Below are 6,413 nucleotides of genomic sequence, written 5' to 3' on the forward strand. Positions count from 1 at the left end.
AAATCATAAAATCGTAAAATATATTTTTTTCAGCTTCAATCATTCAGAAAATTAATCAAAAAACCTATTAAAAGAATGTTTGAGTGTTTCTGATGTATAACAAAAGTATACCAATTTATTAAATTGTTTAAACAATTAATTGTTATTTCTTTCCTAAACTGTACTTAAGATTAGAAATTTCTAATTTTTTCTCAATTGTTCAATTTTTCAGGAGTAAAACATATACATTTGAAAAAAACCAAATTATTTATTTATTAAATCGTTTGGACAATTAATTGTTGTTACTTTTTCATAAAATATACTGAGGGTTTGAAAATTCTAGTTTTTTCTCAATTGTTACAATTTTTCATGAGTAAAACATCTACTGATGATAAGAAATAAAAAATTATTTATTATAAAACTGTTTAGCCAATGAATTGTTGCCATTTTTTTATAAATTGCACTTAGGGCTGAAGTTTCTAGTTTTTTCAAAGTACAATTTATGAAAAAATAAGAAACTATAAATTAAATAATAAGTTTCTAGTTTTAAGTTCAGTAAATTGAAAACTTTACAAAAAATAAATTGTTTAAACAATGTTTAAATAATTAATTTTTAGTTTTTCTTTTATTCTTGAATGTTTTAGTTACAAAAAGCACAATTAAAAAAAACTAGAAGTTTCTAACCCTACCCAGGCGCGAAGTGACGCCGAGTTCAGGCTTTATAAAGATTGGCCGAGCATTGGTCAACATTGATTGAGCATGAGTGAATCAGCGAGAGCAGGAATGATCGAAGCTTTAATGTAACACCGATTCCAGACTGCAGCGCGAGCCTTGATTCAGCATTGGACACCAATGCTCAATCAATGCTGCGGACGCCTAATGCAGGACTGAAACAAGACTGCTTCCACTGTTCCCAAATTTACTCGTTTCTCACGTTTATTCAATATAATGTGAATATATGAATTATTAATAATAATAATAAATATTATTGTTATTATTTTAATTCATGTGCGTATATATACATATATATTTAATGACAATAAGTTATTATTTGTAACAATTATATTATCTTCATATAAATAAGAATATATTACTAACAATAAATATCATTTGAATAGTAATTTTAAAAAAATAATTTTAGTAAAAAAAGACAATTTTTCTGTTAATCGTTACATTTTTTCTTGATTTTTAACATACTTTTAACATTATTTATAAACATGATCACATTTTTTATTCACGACACAACACACAATTTTATTTTTTTATATAAACGCTTATAACAAAGAATGAAAAATATTCGCTCGCATGTGGGATCGAAACTCACGCACCCCGCCCCCCTAACGCATACCGGAAGTTCTCAACGCACGCATTTAAACCGCTCGGCCACAGAAGGCTGGAAGGCTTCTCGCCTAATCTACTATATCAATGCTAGTGCCGTCACTCAGTATGGGACACCAATGTTCGTCCCATGCTCGATTCAAGACTCGGTCAATCTTGATACAATATTCAGTTCCTTTATTGTCGTGTGCACTGTACAATATTAAATATAAATATTTAAAAATTATTTAATATTAAAATCTTTTTTCTGATAATTTTATAAGTTAAATTATATATTATTTTTTTTCTCGCACAGTGTCAAATTATTATTTTCAAAGTTCAAGAGTTTCGTTTATCTGTAAAATTTTCAGTGAAAAAAATGTTCATTAGGTAGTAGTAAATATTTATGCCTAGTAGTTTTACACTAGGATTAACTGTTTACTGAATATTATCAAAAATATATTTTTCGTCAAACGCGCGCGACTAAACACAAATAACCTTGAGACGTTGCGATTGTCGTGCTCCCACCATCCCATCTACTCAATTCACTCCCAGCCTGTGACGTCATGAGGGGAAAGCATTGAGTAGATGGGATGGTGGGAGCATGACAATCGCAACGTCTCAAGGTTATTTGTGTTTAGTCGCGCGCGTTTGACGAAAAATATATTTTTGATAATATTCAGTAAACAGTTAAACCTAGTGTAAAACTACTATAGGCATAAATATTTATAACTACCTAATGAGCATTTTTTTCACTGAAAATTTTTCAGATAAACGAAACTCTTGAACTTTGAAATAATAATTTGACTCTGTGCAAGAAAAAAAATAATATATAATAATTTAACTTTATTGATATGAATCTTATGTAATTAATATAAATATTATACACTAAATAAATATTAATATTTATTTACCAATTGATATCTTAATAACAATAATAATAATACTTATTATATTATTTAATAATAATTAATAATAATAATTTTTAAATAGTATAAAAAATTACTAAAAATTATCAGAAATAATATTTTAATATTAAATAATTTAAAGTATTTATATCTAATATTGTTAAGTGCACACGGTAATAAATAAACTATCAAGATTGATTCAAGCTTGAATAAAGACTGAATGTTGAAGCTCCACTCACGAAGATTGACCGAGTGTTAAATCGAGCATGGGACGAACATTGGTGTCCCATGCTGAACCAATATTGAGTGACAATGATATAAAGACTGCTTCAACTCTGGGTTACCCACGCTGGGCGTTCAAGACTCAGTCAAGTTTCAACCCATCGTCAGCACTGGTCTTTCGCGCCTGGGTAAGTACAGTTTAGGAAAGAAATAACAATTAATTGTTTAAACAATTTAATAAATTGGTATACTTTTGTTATACATCAGAAATACTCAAACATTCTTTTAATAGGTTTTTTGATTAAATTTCTGAATGATTGAAGCTGAAAAAAAATATATTTTACGATTTTATGATTTTTTTAAAACTTATTGTTATTAAAAAAATGTTTAAAAACAAAATTTTAAAACCGGGCTCGAGAAATCGATAGAAAACTTAATTACGAAGATTTAGAAAAAATGAAAAATCGTTTTGGCAAAAAATTGTGACTTGTAGAGTGATTTGGAACGAAACTTGCGCCGCCATAAGCGAATACATGCACGAGTCCCGGCATGCCGCGCTGGACATTTTATTTTTTTTCTCGTAAAGTTACTGTTGTCCCATAATTAAATTTATAGTAAGTATTCTTGACTTTATAGACAATAACTACAAAAAAAAATTTCTAATTGAAAAGGTATTTTTTTCAAAATTTTGATTCAACAAATTTTTTAAAATTTTTTTCGGGCAAAAAAAAATATTTTTTCTTTATATTTTTTTCTTTAAAGTGCTTCTTATTATGAGTATTTTCCAAAAAAATTATCTTAATCGGTTAACAAAGAAAAAAGTTATGTGACTTTTTTGAAAAACCGACCAAAGTTTTGAGTAAGCGGTAACTCAAAAAATTTTGAAAATTTTGAAAAAACTTTTATACATTTTTATTCCATGTATATGAGGGAACAATTTCGGTAAGTATTATTAATATTGCTAAAATCATCAAGAACGAGAGAAAAACTGGAGTACCGAACTCGTTGTTTCTCAACGACCTCTGTCTACTAGTTTCCTATAGTTTTTAACGATCTATCACCCTTTCATGTAATATAAAACTAGTAACGATGCAAACCTTTTTAGTAATTTCTTTACAAAATTCTATCCTTTTATCTTAGCATCATCAAAAATATTGCAAATATTCATCAATTGCTTTTTTATTTCTAGACATAAATGATTAACAAATTTTATTTTATTTCTTTAACATACAATATAGTTACTTACTTTCAGCTAAAATGTCTGTGTTTTAAAATTAAAATTCGTTCAAATTTAACAAAATAAATGACCGTTAAAAATTGGCTTCTTTATGTTTCGAAACGAATAACGAATGTGATGCACAATGCGTTCAAGAGAAAACCGATTTCAAAGCTAGTTGTTCACTTTGTTCGTCAGAAAGGGTGGTTTCGAATAGCAGACGTACGATCCTATGAAGGGTATTAAAAAGTTTCTAAATAGTAACTGGCTTTACTGTAAAATTTCTTAAAATTAAAATAATTATATCATTAAAAACTACAGGAAATAATACTTGTACATAATTTACTTTTAATGATTTCACTCTTCAAAATTTATTAATAAAAACACAAAACAAAGTCGACTATCTGACGCGAATCACAAGTATGCACTGTTGTTAAAAAGGTTGGGCATATTATTTTTTCTAACACACGTAAACGGAAAGTACAACCACTTCATAAAAAATTTTAACGACAATAGTGATTTCAACCGCAAGTTTATTATAATAATAGTATAATTTTAAAAATGATTAATTATTTAACAATTTCCAATAAAACATATATTTAGTCGTAAATAAAGATACATTTTATTTTTACATTATTATTAAAATATAATTACATGTGATTTTGGACGACAGGGAGGTAAAGTATACTTTTCTCTCCCCGTTATGACGTCACAGGGAGGTAAAGTAACATTCCCTCCCTCTCGTCGGAAAAGACATACTTTCCACCCTCTACACAGGTAACAAATGATGTACTTTCCGTGCGTGTGTTAGAAAAAAATCTTTATACGGAGATGGACACTTACGCATAACTTGAAATTAATAATATTAGTATATTTATCAACTAGACGTAATTATCAAGTTTAAGCAATATTTTCAAGACAAAAAAGCAATATTCAGTCTCTTCTACACTTGTCTCATGCACTTCGTATATTCGACAGTAATCGTACGCAGATCATACTCTTAAACAGTTTTGATCACTCTTGAGATAACGTTAAGCTTAAATATAAACATTTATTGTTTACTATCATATCGGGAATGAGAGTCAAGGGCATTTTTAGTGTCAACTTCAAGTCTCTTCTCTGTCGTACAGTATTCGCGACCCTACCGTTATCAATCGATCCGTGTAATTCACCTACCTGGCGCCAGGGATATTCCCTAAAATGGATTACCGTTGGTCTTCTACAAGAACTAAATATAGGACTCGAAAATTAGTGTTTGTCAACTTTTTTGTTACGCCGGGAGATGGAATTTTTCTTCCCGTAAGAGAGAACATCGTTTTAATATATATTCTCTATTTCAGTTTTTCTTACTTTGTATTCTGTAGATTTTAAAATTGTCCCCTCAGGCATACACGCTGTTTATTTTTATCTAAAATCGTATTCGTATTTAGACTATCAAGTATCTCGCTTCCAGTCATAGGGAGTATTATACTCAGACAAAACTGAAATGAATCTACAATATAGGTGGCAATCGTGGGATTTAATTTTACTTCAAAGTTAAATTCGAATTAATTTCTATGTCGAATTTATTTCTCCTTTGAAGGCAATTTAATTTCGTTATTAATAGTATATTAAGCAACAAGAGGATAAAGGCAGCCATTTCTTTACGGTGATTTTTGTGACACGAGTGGAGGTAAAGGGAGACCGGAACAAGTGTCACAAAAATCATCGTAAAGAAATTGGCTGCCATTATTCTCGTGTTACTTACGATATTTTTTATTCCTAATGCACAAAAGCGGCGATTTCAGATAGCAGACGACAGGGAGTAAAAATCATTCACTTGTTCGATTTGTATGAAAATGGCGGCCGTTTTCTCCCTTGGGCAAGAAAAATGCATGTGAACAGCTAATTTTCTTGCCCTTGGGAGAACACAGCCGCCATTTTCATACGGTCGAAGAAATGAATGACTTTCCTCCCTGTCGTCTGCTATCAGAAAGCGCCGTTTTTGTGCATGTGGGATAAAAATTATCTTAATTTGATTTGTTCATTAATTTCATACCACGATTCAGAAATCTTCTAAAACGTTGACTTTCAAGACGAAAATTGTGCAGAGAAGTGGAAGTAAAAACGGTTATTTCATTCTCATGCGTACACCACGTGGATAAATCTTTGAAAACTCTTTTAGTAATAATTCCAGACATTCATAAAACCGTCAGTCTATTATAATTATTGTTAAAATTTAGTTAAACATAGAAGAATTTAATGTTAGAATTTTTCGCTGATTGAGAATTTTAATTATGAGAGTAGTTTTCGACTTTATAAGCCAATAACGACATCTATTAGATGTCTATTAAACTCTTGGTTTAGTGTTTGGTGTTCTTTTGATAATTATATCAATATATTTGTCGATAAAAAATTGTCAATTTAACTTTAATTTTGCTCTGAAAAAATAAGCTGCGTGTCCGAATGCACTGTGCATTTGTGAGGACTCGAACCCCAATTAATAGCAGCCTTTCTTCCTATACATGTACTCTCATACCATTCGCCTAAATGGAAAAAATATCGGGACATCAGATGCGCCGATGACAGTGTCAACAGCAGTGCATTTCATTATGCACGTCTGCAGTGTTTTCCGAGAAAGCAGACATTAGGTTTGGCACAAACTCTGCAGCTAACCGCCAGAGTTGATAAAGGAATTCCAGTTCGATGAAGCGCCTGTACCTTAACGTGCGAGGTATCAACCACTACCAAAAGAGGGAATGTAAAAATGCTTCTGATGCAAAAAAATTCAT

This window comes from Leptopilina heterotoma, unplaced genomic scaffold (genome assembly GCF_015476425.1).
Source record: "Leptopilina heterotoma isolate Lh14 unplaced genomic scaffold, ASM1547642v1 Lhet_185, whole genome shotgun sequence".
Lineage (NCBI taxonomy): Eukaryota > Metazoa > Arthropoda > Insecta > Hymenoptera > Figitidae > Leptopilina > Leptopilina heterotoma.